This window comes from Lagopus muta, chromosome 6 (genome assembly GCF_023343835.1).
Source record: "Lagopus muta isolate bLagMut1 chromosome 6, bLagMut1 primary, whole genome shotgun sequence".
Taxonomy (NCBI): domain Eukaryota; kingdom Metazoa; phylum Chordata; class Aves; order Galliformes; family Phasianidae; genus Lagopus; species Lagopus muta.
Window position 1 is genome coordinate 3488419 of NC_064438.1, and position 15011 is coordinate 3503429.

A 15011-nucleotide genomic window follows, 5' to 3' on the forward strand; every position below is an offset into this window, starting at 1 on the left:
AAGTTAGAGTCCCAATATAATTTGTTCTTGGGGAATAATATTCCCTGATAGTATTAAGCTTAGTCAGTTATTTGGCTTTTTCACTGCTCTTATTGACAGAAAAGAGCATAGTATAGGAAATGTTTCAAAAGATCCTCGTTTTCAGTGTGGGGAGAAATCCCTCATAATTCCATTTCTGCATCACTCCACTTCTGTTATTTCCTTAAACTTTGTAAATTCAGCTTTTAGTCTTTAGAATAAAGATTGAATAATATATACAACACAGGACAAAGGAAAACTGACTTTGTTTTCCGACTAAACAACTATGCTTACAAAGCCTATCTGAGAAACACAACTTCTATAAAGATTTCAATTACTGATGGTACAGAAGTTTCTCATTGCACTCAGTGATATTTAAAACCCAATGTCCATAGTTTGTGCACAACATATTTGTTTGTAATGTTCCACTCCTTCCTACCGAGAGTCATGAATAAATACTTTGCCTAGGCTTGGTTTAATGGCAGTTCAAGTAAAATCACTTAGTTAATATTTACACCTCTTCTAAAAAAGCTTAAGCATCCTATGTATTCTAAGGGCAATAGCCCACAAAAATGCAGCACGATGCATTTTATTGGGTTCCACACAACTAGCAGACAGAGAATCAGCCTTTACCATCTATTTCCTCTGACTTGTTATTGCATTCATTGTAAATCAAGCAAAACAACCTGGCTTCTTTCACAGACACTGGGCTGTGCAGGATCAACAACCCACCAGGGAAAGCACAAAAGTGCCAGTTCCCACCAAAGGAGAAAAAAAAAAAAGAAAGACTTCTGAATATTTGTAGTCAGCTTAGAAATAGTGCCTCGTGAAGGCAGCAAGTTGACTTGTCATGTAATAACTTGATAATGACAGTGATGACCCACAGGAAAAAAATAACAAAGGACAGTACGAAACCCTGTGACTGATTCCACACTAAAGTAACTCCTCCTTCCAAACACAGGTGGGACAAGCCTTTTTATTTCTTCAATTCATCAATCAGTAGACAATTTACCTAGAGCAACGCATCCTTATTGAATTCATACAGCTGTAATAACAAACAGGCACTTAAACCTTCTGTAATTTATAAAATTCTTCACAACTATTCAAACATAGACTGCAGGAAAGAAGAAAAGAAAAAACATCTCCTCATAACGAATAATTCACCTGCTCAGCAATTCTGCCAGCAGTTCTGCCCCTTCACGTTCTCTCCACCCTGATACAGTGGCACCAGAAGAACAAGCAGGATTAACAGAAGCAATTGTACAGTTCATTTTTATGCCAGGAAGGACAACTGTGATCATTTTAAAATTAAATTTTTCTTTATAGTATCAAGTCGCCTTTAACTTTGGTCAATCCACTGTGAAAAGAAATCATCCCAAAATACTATTGTCTTGTGTTCTTGTGCAAAACACAGGATAATGCATTCTGCAATACTGCTGATCACTTATTATACGTCAGACTTGATTCTTGTGAATCCAGAAAGTAGCGTCCTGTACAAAATCCACATTCTTATAAAGCTGTGCTTTACTGGAGACCTCTGTTCTGTTGAGAACACTTGAATTTGCTGCTGCTATAACGTTCATTTTTCTGGATTTAAATTTTTCAAATGTGCTACGTTTCTATTTCATATACAACCAAATACTAAATCAAAGAGCACTGCTCATTAGGATCACACACTGACAAAGGAAAACTGCTCTACCATAATATCCCTTCTTTTGTGTTTCAATGGATTACGATCATCAAATCATTGGGTTCTTTCCTTTCCAAGAAGAAAATACTGCTGTACATGCTAAGCATCGAGTGATACTCCCACAGTAGAGAACATAGTTTACATAAAGACTAACAGCACAAAAAAAAAAATTGGAGTTCAAAAGATATAGTAGCAGTAGAGAATAAATATGAAGTTCTGAAGTTCAGGCTGAAATATAAACAAGAGACAAACACCTGAACAGCTCAAAAGAAGCAGCAAGTCCTCACTAAGCAATTAAGAGAGATAAATGAACACTTCAACATCTACTGCTGCATCTCCAACTCTTTAACAACAAAACACTGAGAGGTCTGCTTTCAGCACAGGCTACAGGAGGGAAACCAGGAATAACCAAGTGCACATTTTGTGAATGCAAATCACCAAGAATAGCCCTTCCCACTTGGGAAGCTGAGAATTGCAGTTCCAAAAAGATGCTCGTTCTGAAACATTGTAGAGAAATGCAGAAAAGAACAAGCTAAGTAGATTTTTAAAAGTGTAGATGCAAAATAAATGAAAGGGACGCAAAATTAAAACAATTTCTTTATTTAACTCGTTCCAAAACAATGTGTTTCATAATATATTGCCAAAATGTATGTGTCAGAGACACATTCCTCATTTGAACAATAAAAAATTACATATAAACAAGTGTATGTAGAAATCATTGCATCATGTAAATGGTATCTACTTTGTGGCTCTCCTTTTGACACACAATATATAAAATAATGTATATTTCATACACATAAAAAGAAGATTCTTCCAATATTTCTTAACAATTGATATTGCCATTAGAACAACTAAAGCCACATTGATTTTTCCCTTTATGAAGTCTGTGTGATGTTATATTTGTACCGATAAGTTTAATAAAAGATATCTGCTTAATAAAAATTGCCTGTGATATTTGCAGCTTGCTGATTCATTGGTAATGTATCTCAAAAAACGGAATCATGTGTGAACAAATTGACTAATGGGTAACATGAGAGAACAGATAAGCAAAACGTAAACCTGAAGAATGAAAGCATTCATTTCTTCTTCCTTTTATATTTCTCTTCTATGGCAAATCTTTATTTCCAAAAAGTTGCATATAAACTTTTCTGTTTAAGATATAAGTCCTAATTTATTATGAATTTCTTATCTCCATGTTGTCCATCCATTCTGAAACCAATCTTACTAGTACATAGGTGAGATTTGAAGCATCCCTTAGTGAAATATTTTAAGATTTTTTTTTAACACTACTATCTCAGAAAACAGCTGAAGTCTATGACAAAGCATTCTGCCACTTTGCTCCCTTCTTTCCACTAGTGTTCCCACTTGTCTTACTTGTGGAGTAGGTGCATCCAGAACAAGTACCACAGTTGAAGCTATACATGCACCCACTCCACATCTCTGGATGAGATGTTGCTTGTGTGTTGGGCACAGCTGAGATTGAGTGGTGTCAGTACAAGCCTACAGACATATAGAATCATTAATGTTGGAAAGACCTCTAAGATCATCAAGTCCAACCATTCACCTATCACCAATGCTGCCCGCTGACCACATTCTTCAGTGCAATGTCCACACTTTGCCTGAACACCTCTAGGGATTGTGACTCCACCACTCTCTGGGCAGTCTGTGCCAGCCCCCAACCCTTCCTTCTGAGAAGAAATGCTTTCTATCAACCCTACACAATACCATGTACAGTTTCCAGCAGACTGAGGTACCATTCTGTTGTCATAAGCTAAACCACAGCCTATACCAGGTCTCATCACACCTCATTCTTGTTTGCTCGCCACACACACTCAACTCTTGTCCAAAGCAAGTTCATGATGCTTCTGCGACAAGGAATGAGAACATGAAGAACGTGCATGAATATACTGTACTGACAGTTGGATGCAGTCCATATCAGCTTCATCATTAAATGAACAGCAGAAGGGTATCACCACCTTTACAACTTCTCCCTTGGCTTTTTAGAGAGGCTGTGAGAACTGCAAGCATCTGAGAAGTTTTTCGAAGCCCACAGCATAAATTATATTGCAAAGCATTTCAAAGTGCAATTACAAATGTTCCTGACAGTTTTGACTGTGATCTTTTGAATTATTTAAAAATACTTATTTTCTAAATATATCATAATGAGAAGTACATAGGGAAGGGGGGAGAGGGGGAACAGCTGCTAAGAAGTCCTTCTGGATTACTGAAATAGATTTTTTTTTTCTCTTAGCTGTGTACAGATACAGATATACAGATATATACATACACACACATATACAGAAAAGATACACAGAAAGCAAATGCATCTCACTTCCTTCAGACTTCCCTTCTCTCAGAAAGCAACCCTTACCCCAACATACGCCTCCATCAGCAGCCAGCACCTGATACGTCTTGTAGATGAAACAAAATGTACCTCTTACCCTCACAATAAAGTTATTATTTTTTATCAGGCTCCCAGTGATATAAGCCCTTCTTCAGCTACACCAAGAGCTAGGTGAACTGCACTTTCTCAGAGATTTCTAATTGTCACAGAACAGCTGTGAACGTACACACGTTTCTCCTCTGATTCCCTATCTGCTTTGAATCACACTTTTCACTGTAAAGATTTTCCAAATCAACAGAAGGAAATGCCACAGAGCAAAGTTCTTTGTCAGTGCACTTTGTGAAATCAAAGGTTTGTTTTAGAGGACGACAAATGAACACGTCTGCAATCCACCATGTGTGCAAACTAAGGAGACTTGGTTGATTGCCCAGGGAGGTTGTGGATGCCCCCGTCCTTGGACGTGTTTAAGGCCAGGTTGGACGGGGTCCTGGGCAACCTGATCTGAATATGTATGTTTGGTGGCCCTGCTAGGCAGGGGGGTTGGAACTACATGATCCTTGGGGTCCCTTCCAACCCGGGTGATTCTGTGTGTGATTCTGTGTGTGTGATTAGCGGCCATCGTTTCTCTCCCAGAAAAAAAGCACTCAGCCTATTTTTGCTCAGTCAGATATGAATTCATGCAACTGCCTGCATACATAAGTTTAATATGACATTCACACACACAAAAATAAATAAATACAGGAAGGTTGCATCATCTTTGTGACCCTCAGTCATATAAACTCAAATACAAATATGGAATATTGGAATCAATGAGTTCTAGCACTACTACAGCAGTTCTGCAATGATGTAAATTTATACTTCTCCTGCTGGATTTCCCAAATTATCGGTGTACTAATAGAAATGCACTATTTTCCAGTCTACAAGTGCCACAGTTAAATTTGCTGAAACTCACGAGATATCCACTTTCATACTTTCATTCAGACGATCTTTCCCCATATATAATTAACATAATAAAAATATTTCAATTCAAAAGCTGTTAAGGAATTAAAATTTCAACAACTCTAGGCACAACTCAAAATCCTCTTCTCTAGTTTTTCACTCAAGAAAGATGAAGGTCATAGGAATACTATGTCCAGCTAGCCGACACGTTCTCTTCCTTCTTAAAACATTACTCCTGTGCACTATTGCGCAAGGTTAGAGTAAAAAAAAAAAAAGCACTTAGACATCAGCTCAGTAATTTATATCATTAGTTTGACCCTACACTCAACTTCTTAGCCTTGAGAGAGCTAAAATGTTGATCACTGTTCTGGAAAGAGACAACCAAGCTTTTCAGCTATTTCTGGACCTCAAATAATGCTGCGAGAGGTGTGGAAAAAAATCATATCCTCCCCAGGTGGTAGCACTCAGCTTGACACACCTTTCCTGCTGCACTTGGTTGGAGTACTGACTGACACTCTGCCAGTGAGAAACAGCCAAGCTTTAGCAGAGATTAACTGCAAATTCCCACAATTGGAGTGAGCAGCAGTCAGCCTTTCAGGAAGCTGAAAGGAGGCACTTCCGTTTGATGCTACAGTTCCCAAGAGGTTTAAAAAAGGAGTACAATCTATAGAATCCAGCAGCAATTTGAGGGGTTTATTAATTTAACTTTTACCTGAAGTGGAGTTTTCTCAAGGGGAATTATAATATGTGATAACTCACTAAGGACAAGTCCACATTTTGCCTTGTGGTATTCACATCCAAATACATAAATAAACTAAATATGAATGAAGGACTATAATTATACTGAATCATTAGCTGGTATAACTAGCTAGAAGAGTTTATTAGTTACTTCCAGAGGGAAAGTTGCATTTAACACAACCTAGTTCATTATTTGTGCTAACACCAAGATCTGATGTACTGACTTCCTGATAATTCCACTACTCATCCTTCACTCCCTCCCTAGTGAGCAGTTCACTCCTTGAACAAAACCAGAACAGCTGTTTTCAAAGCAATTGCTCCTTCCAGCTGGAACACCTCTTCACATTAAACCAAGAAAAAAAATCCTCTGTCCGTACTGCATTCATATTTATATCTAAAAACACATCCAGTCTCCTTTCTCTTGAGGAGCAAATCAGAAACACTTGAAATCTTGAAAAACAAACAAACAAACACAATTATTTGCTAGTTACATGCACTATTCATTACCATAGCGTCAATGTAGCCTTATATTTATTTCACTGGCTTCAGAGAAAGCAGGAGGAATGTAGAGACTTAATCACATATTTATATTACCCTATTGAGAGAATTAGAAAAACATGCCTGTACAGAGTTACACTTTCCTGCGTAGCTCAGAAATAAGAAACGATGTTGTGGTAAAAGAGTTTGGACTACCATGCTTCAAACTCCCATTTCACACCTCCATTTATGCTGCAAGCAACACCTGGCACTATTCTACCATCATACATACGAAGAGATGCAGAATTAGGAGGCACTGTACTCATGAGCTCAAAAAAGGCTCAAAAAATGAACAAAACTTGAAGAGACCTGTTGTTAAAGGTTTACTCTGAGCCAAAAATGTCTGTATTGTCTGTTCCTTGTTTCTGTTGCTAGACTTCACTGATATCCACATTTTTCAGGAATTAATACACTTACCTTTAACAGCATATTTATGACACAGTTTAATTACTCAAAGCTGTTATTAAGAACAAAGAACTGAAGTGCAATAATAGCAAAGACTGCATGCTCCATAACCACAGCCCAGACATCAGTACGCAGGAGATCTGAGGTCATACTTTCAATTAATTTAGCTTTCATCTCAGATAATAATGTCACTTAGCCAGATCTTAGATCACCCAGAGGTGACACAGCAAATCTCGGCATCGTTTGCTGATGTTACTTATGCTCTGCAGAGAGTTAAGTATTCGTGATGGTGGGATCCCATCTTTCATGTAGATTTTTTTTTATTATACCCAGATTTTGGATAATCAGAATTGCTCCATACTGAAGATGTTAGACCTGACCAAGGAGGGGCCTTTGGGAATGACTCTAAACAATCCGGAATTCTTTAAATCTGCTTCAGTTATGGAATACCTCCAGCAGCTGGGAAAGCATCTCCAGCTTCACAGGGAAATACAGCTCTCTCCAAAAAACTAAAAGGAAATGTTTAGGCTCAAAAAGCACTGTTTCATGCTCAGATCTGCAAGATAGAAAGCATTCTGCTTTGTTTCATTAATTTATGGCTACAGGAGAGTAACATTAGAAACTGAGGTCTGTTGTAAAAATCAGCAATTTAGATTTTTGTGTAGCTCAGTAAGTTATCAAGTGATAATTTACATCATATTGAATGACTCTTTCATATGTGGTTGCTTGGAGAACTTCTCCAAAATCATTTACACGGGATATAAATTGACATTACAGAAAGATTTCTTCAGGGAAGGAAAGGCTGCCACTGGTTCTGTCATGAATATTCCACTCCTAGCAACATATAACCATTTTAAAATACACAGTACAAAAGGCATTCACTAGCATTCATTTCTAACTCTTTCAAAGTACCCTTGTCTTGCATCATAGAATCATAAAATGGCCTGGTTTGAAAGGAACCTCAAAGACCATCTAGTTCCAACTCCCTGCTATGTGCAGGTCACCAACCAGCAGCCCAGGCTGCCCAGAGCCACATCCAGCCTGGCCTTGAATGCCTGCAGGGATGGGGCATCCACAGCCTCCTTGGGCACCTTGTTTCAGTGGGTCACCACCCTGCGAGTGGAAAAAACTTCCCCTTTATATCTAACCTAAATCTCCCTGTCTTAGTTTCAAACCATTCTCCCTTGTCCTATCACTATCAACCCATGTTGATGCAGTTGTTCCCCCTCTTCTTTCTACACTCACTTCACGTTCTGGAAGGCCATCACACATCCAAGGATTAGAGAAGGGGTGAGGGAGAACACTGTGTACAGAATGCTTTCTGTAAAGAAGTAATTTCTATTTTAGATTCAAGCTTGGTTGTAACACATGGGGGAAGAACTTTTTCATTACAGCTGTATTCAGAAAGTTTATGTGCTTCCCTGAGAGATCTCTGAATAGTTCCCCACTGCCAGTTTCCAAGGATATGGTAAATTCTCATCCCTTATCGTTCAACTACAGTCTGTTTTTCCAAGTCTAGTATAAAGTTTATATTTGCAAGTGTTTTTACACTACTATTTTTATGCAGCCAAACTGAGGAAATGATGATCACTGAACCCTAGGTTCTCAAAATCTGATGTCTAACTCATCATTCACAGCTCATTTTCTTTTGCGTAGGATGAAGCAGCCTGTGAAACTAGGGATCTTCAGCAAAAGTGGTTCAGATAAAAAGGAAGAAAAAAGGTAAGATTTATAGTTCTTACCCAGTTCCTTTTGAGGGGACAGGGAACAAACCTGTATTTTCCACTTGCGTTTCTAGCCCAAGACAAGATCAGTACCTAGTTAACTGAAACTCCCTGAGAACTGCATCTTCCTCTTCCTATATATAATCCTATATAATAATATATATATATTTCCTGCAAAATTTAACTGCCATGGCTGTCAAAATCCATTTCTGGCTTCAACCATGAAGCCAACTGTGTCAGCAAAGCCCACTCACAGCACTTTCCCATCCTCCTCTTTCCAGATGCTTTCTCTGAAATCTGTAGCCTGCCAAGTGGTAAGAAAGGCATCTCATTCAAACTGCAGGGAACGAGACAGAGAGCATCACTCCAAGGCCTGAGGGCCTTTCTGCAGCTACTTGCTTCACACACCAGTGAAGCAGAACTGTCAATACCCAGGCAAATCCCTTGTGTGAAAACAGCAAGATGAGCCCTCATTTTAAAAACAATGCAAAGTCTGGCTCTTTTTAGCAAACATAATCCATTTGACTTATCATTCCCAGAGTGCAAAGTTGTTGTAAATCTCCAAGATGTATTTAAAATCTGATAGATCAAAAACAGCATTATGCTAAGCACGTTTACTGCACTTTGTTAAATTAAACTCACTTTATAATCATGTTCTAAGACCTACTCAGTAAGGCACACAACACTAACAAGAAATGTATATTGAAATAAATTGTCCTCAGGGTTCCAATGGCTGAACTGAAGACACAAACACACTCTACCACAGGCTAGGAATTTATTATCATTAGCTTTATAGTGGAAGGCACAAAAGTTAAGTTTTGATGTTGTAATATGTTATTCAATGGTTCAGACCTTTGCTCTCAAACACCTTGCACATAGATCTATTCCAGATGTTCTCAGCCCACAGGTTTCCACGAGTCAAGCATCTTGTTTCTTAAGTTATAAAAAGACCATTTTTATTTTGGTTATAATTAGGTTATAATTCCAGGTAAATTTGCTAGCAAACACACTGCAGCCTGTACATGTAATTTAAGCCTAAAGGAACTTAAGTTCTATACAATTAGATTGAAAATGCTCATCTTCTCCACACTAATGAATCATGCTTTCAGAAGACAAACAAAAATAGCCAAGGAGGGCAAGAAGATACCACACTAACTGCGAATCTATTACCTGGCTTGACATCAAACTGGGAAGGAGCCCAAGCGATGAAATATAAATCCATATCATTCTTCATTTGACCTAAAATTAGATTATTATTTTTAATATAGAAGACTGCATATTGGTTGAATGAAGAAGAAAGGGCGTTATTACTTCAATATCTAAGAATGATGGTATAACCTGCTTGCTTCCAAAATGAAACAACAGATACAATGAAAATGAGTCATAAAGTGCTTATCGCACTTCAGGAAAGCACAATTTTCACTGACATATAGAAGATTTCTAAGGCATCCTTTAGAGAAAAGTCTGAATGCACATTTGATCAATTACTCTGAATTATCAATGTATGATCTGTGGGGAAAAAAAAAAAACAACAAAAAAAACATCCTAAGGACTAACCTAGAAGCATGTTTTTGGTTTGTTCTTTTGTTCATTTGTTTGTTTGTTTTTACAATTAATATCTCCCAATCTCATCTTTGCTTACTTCATGCCAAATACGAATAGTACTTATTAAAGGGAAACAGGAACATCATCTGTCAGGTAGTCAAAAGGAAGAAAACTGAACAAAGAGGGCAGAAGCAGAATAAGAGCTTACACCCAGTTAAGAGGAAATATATTTCTTCTCCTGCCAAACCACTGCACTTCATTGCAAAATCCCCTAGATAGAGAGTATTTGAAATACAGAGTACAGATGTACCTGTGGCTTATTGCACCTTCTTCCTTGTTTTTCAGCATGAAAGAGAAAACATCATTTATTGAGAACAGAACAAACCTTTGGAGGCCAAGGGCAGTGCTACAGTAAATTCTGCTGCGCTGGAACAGTTAAAAGTAGTGAACAGATCTGTGTTGGATTCTAGCTCAGTTGGCCCTGAAATTTTACAGAGCTGACCCATCCAAAGTTTCATTTAATGAGTTCTGGGTGAACTTTTTCATCTGTTTGAAGTGAAATCCTATTAATTCCCCCTTCCTACTTGTGCATTCTCCACCTTTCCACTACTGAAATCACGTTCTTTTAAAAATTATCCCCAAAACACGAATAACTTGCTTTTAACATGCTAGAATCTATTACATGCTCCTAAAAATCTATGTGAAGTCACATATCTCTGCTTTTCTCAATTACCGGGGGTAAACAGATGACTTTGACAGAACTGAGAACAAAGTGGCAAGGTCGCTGAGTATTTTTGTTCCCGTTATCCATTTCTGACAAAGTGTGGTTTGATCAGCTAGCTTATTTTTTTCTAAATATTTCTGCCTATTTCATGAAATAGGCAGAACAGTGATTATCCATTAAATACACCCCAGTACAAAAGAACTGATGATCCACTGGAAATAAGACAACATTGATATCATGTTCCTATCCATAGCTATAAAGGAATACAATTATGCTGATTCTGCTCTGTCCAACACTAGAATAAAAAACTGTGACTACTAATGTAGTGAACATACACCACAGTCTCACTGATTTAGGAGATAAGCAAGACTACACCATGCACAAGGCTGACATTCAAACAGTTTGCAATACTATCCAAATCAACACAAGAAAGTTTATTTGACAAAACTATGCAAAGCAGCACACATTTGCTCTGACAGCTGTAGTTTTTACCGGCTATTAAAAATGTATGTATAATTAATAATGCTAACCCTCAGTGTATAAAAATCAGATGCGAATCTCTTTTCACTATACTTTTTCCATAAATTTGAGTATCACATTCATCCCAGCAATATTGCATCATTGCTGAAGTACAACATCCTGCTTTTCCATTTCTGGTTTGGAATGAATAATATCACGTTTAGGTGTATGCAAACAGAAACTTTTCCTATGCAGGCTTTCTTCTAGATGCCTGTAACAGTGAGAAGTGTTTCAGGGGCTGTCTGTAAACTTACTGAGGTTTGCACTCAATCCCCTTGTCAAGATTGTTAATAGAGATGTCAAATGGAAGCTGCCCCAGTTCTGACTCCTGGGGGACACCATCATGTAGTCTTTTCCAATCTTGGTGATGCTATGATTCTATGATCCTAAAAGCAACCTCTGAACAGGCCAACAGATCTGAATTTAAGAGAAACAACACCTACTTCAGGGCTGCTTTGATCCTGCTCAACACCTTCATCCTTTGAATTTATCTCAAACTGCCTGAGACCATCTTTGGCTTTTTGCAGAACACCTAATCTCAAGTGAAGTACCTTGCAAATTATTAACATCCTCAGTTACGATCATTAGATATGATATGATCAACACAAGGATTTGAGGCACAGGGCACTGTGTGGAGATCCTCCCCAAAACGTCTATGTGGTTCAAGCGGCTAAAAGAAGAGGTTCTAAGTGGACTCTCTGCTCTTCAGAAAGCTGTTGATCTCCTGTTCATCATCCCTGAATTCAAATGGGCAATCTATTTTTAAGGCATGTATTAATATTACTGGTTTATTGTATGTCCAATAGCTCCCCTCCTGCTCCACCACCAAAAGGAAAAGAAGTCTGGGGGAACGGGGAAGGTAAGGAGAGCAACAAGGAAATGGCTCAGTGCACAGATAACAATGATTTAGAACAATCACAAACAAGAAAAATAAATCCTGTAAGTAATAAAAGGAGGAAGTTTTCTGTTTATCTAAGTGATGTAGTAATAGGTGAGGAAAAAGGAAATCTCAGTTCACCTGCTTTTGATTCTCACTGCTGTAAGCTCCTCACTCGATTTCTGTATGCCCTAGGAAATCAAGGGAACCTGAGTAGATACAGATGTATGAGCAAAATAAATGATCCCATTTGACACCTGTATACACTTAGCTTACTTCTTCACATTTCAGATAAGCATAAACAGTGTCAGTCCTTAATAGAATTCAAAAGCCTGCCCTGGTGCATGTGTACATGTGGTTTCCTAACTGGAGTGGATTTATTTTGACTGTAAACTATGCCACGTTCCAACCCTCAATTAAACAATTCATACAATCTCAGATCAGCCACATTATAAGCATATGGTTACTCTGCTGGAACATCCCAGTTAAGCAAGGAATTAGCTGTGCTCTTCCCAATATTGGGCAGAAAGCTTAATTTAATTCACATCTCCCATCAGCATGTCCTTGTAATCATAACTGCCCTGATTTTTGAGGAACACATACTCTACTATACAGGCATTAATCACAGTCAGGGGAAATAGGGATCCATTTCCACATCTTTCTAGTGTTTCTGATTTCTCTTATCATTTGTGAACACGTGGAGTGCTAATAAAATGCAGCCAACTTCCTGAGACAAATGAACTGAGCAATATTGGCTGGATTATTTCATATGTTGATGACTTAAACAGAAGCATCAAAGCAGAACCTGAGAAAGCTACACTGTGTGACTGAGAGCAACTTGGTATTTCATATTTCCATGAACAAGAGAAATTGCAAACTACTAGTACTAGAACTTCACTATTTGTCTTCTCTTAGAGGTACTTGAGGGAGCAAGATTCTGGAATTAGTTCTGTTACAACTGATAGAAGCTTAAGTTCAGATTTGTTTTACTTCACAAGTAACATAAGTGGACTGCAATTTATTTTTATCTTTAAGATTAACAACAGTCACCTTTCAAATATCACAAGTGATTTACACTAAAAAGGACATTTTTTAGCGTGGGAACACACAGGACTATACAACACAAGCTTCAAGAGGAAAAAATCATATCTAAAAATGCAATTTAATTACTTTGTTCCATGCACTTCTGACCAGAGTCGAGTCAGTGTATAGAAAAATAGGCAAAAAAGCTATAGATAGAAAAGAAGTTTTATTTATATAGGGATTGGAAATGCCTAGATAACAGGATTATCTATTTTCCTGAGGCAGACAGTGCTGAACATTGCACATGAACATAAAGCCAACCAATGATTTCATACATTTTGAAGCCCATCCACGTTACCAAGTAGAAGAGCCCACAAAATCTCACCCAAAAAGGAAAGACAGGTTTTGAAAATGTGGGACTTCAGTGCTAGCTTCCCAGTCCTTCCATCCCTTTCACTTAACAACAAAAACGTGAAGAACACAGTAACTTTATGCAAGGACATCAACTGAGAAGAAACACCTACAACTTCTTCCTATACTGATGAACACCAAACACATCCATATGTCAGTTTTGAAAGTAGGAGTCAGAAGGAAGAAGTCCATTCTTGTAAAGAAACTAGCACACAAGTTAACTAGTAGGAGGGAAGATTTAGGTTGGATGTTAGGGGGAAGTTCTTTACAAGGAGAGTGGTTAGGCCCTGGAATGGGCTGCCCAGGGAGGTTGTGGATGCCCCGTCCTTGGACGTGTTTAAGGCCAGGTTGGACGGGGTCCTGGGCAACCTGATCTGAATGTGTATGTTTGGTGGCCCTGCCAGGCAGGGGGGTTGGAACTACATGATCCTTGAGGTCCCTTCCAACCCGGGTGATTCTGTGATAGTAGGAAAAAAAAATAAAGTTGTGCATCTCTTAGGGAATAAGTCATTGCATATGGGAAGAATAGTGTTATAATTAGTAAGGGATAATATGTCAATGAATATCATTTGCTCATGAACCCTTTTCAATTAATAAATACACAAAAAAATAGTACAACTTCATATGGGAAGTGAAATTAGGAAAGCTCATCTGCAAGTCTGCTGCAGGCACCTATTCATCAACCATTAACAGATTTACTAGAAAAACACGTAAATTCCTCCTATCACTGAACTAGTACTAATTTTTGTTTTGTGAAAGAATTCTTTTTTCCTGGAAGATTTTGTACAAAAGTTTAATTGTAAATTGATTAACATGGAGCTTTGCTAATTACACCAGCTGAAGCAAACTTCAGCTGACACCATGCTAGGGACCCAAACTAAGGGACTGTCCCACTGCATTAAATATAGTGCAATTATCGTAGATATACTAACAAAATTAATTTGAGCTGACAGATAATGGAAGATGAAAATGAATCTTCACAGCATTGTGTGCAATAGATACAAAGGTCTTCTGCTAATAATTGCATCTTTACAGGTTTCTGAACAATTAGAAAGAGTTTAATAACATTGCTTTCAGTCTGAAAGAATAACACCCCACCACAACCAATGCTTTTCCAAGGGGACAGAACCAATTCCAGAGGAAAATAAAATAGGTGAAATTAAGAAACAGCTGAGCAGTGAACGTTAATAAAACTAAAGAAACTATCCATATAATCTTTAAATGAAAACTCTTCTGCAAATGAATATCTTTTACATGGACATTATCATTTCAATGGCCATTTTTAGTTAGCATAAAATGCACAAGTTTCAGGAGCTAAGTTTCTTTACTTATCAAAGTTATAAGCGTAAAAAAAGATAACTCAATCAAAAGCACAGATCTAGAAATTCTACTCACATTCCCTCCCTGGAGATCCAAATCCAAAGCAAGTTATCCAAGAAAGTAAAGCTGCTTTATCACTGCAGATCACCACACCTGCTGTAATTCTTGAGCACAGCCACAGTTAATGAGAAGCTCAT

The 15011-nt window shown here is 37.9% G+C and overlaps 1 protein-coding gene across 5 annotated transcripts in view; it reads right to left on the reverse strand.

Annotated features, from left to right (window-relative positions):
• LOC125695164 (growth arrest-specific protein 2-like) overlaps window positions 1–15011 on the reverse strand; it is a 260093-nt gene that overhangs the window by 70847 nt on the left and 174235 nt on the right. Inside the window, exon 1 of one of the 5 annotated variants that reach the window (XM_048949319.1) lies at window positions 14890–14989. The exons of 2 other annotated variants lie outside the window; for them this stretch is intronic. The gene's annotated coding sequence lies outside the window, so the exon portion shown is untranslated. Of the gene's footprint in view, window positions 1–9565; window positions 9635–14889; window positions 14990–15011 lie in introns of those variants that run through there. 2 more of the 5 variants (XM_048949320.1, XM_048949318.1) reach the window with 2 other exon arrangements.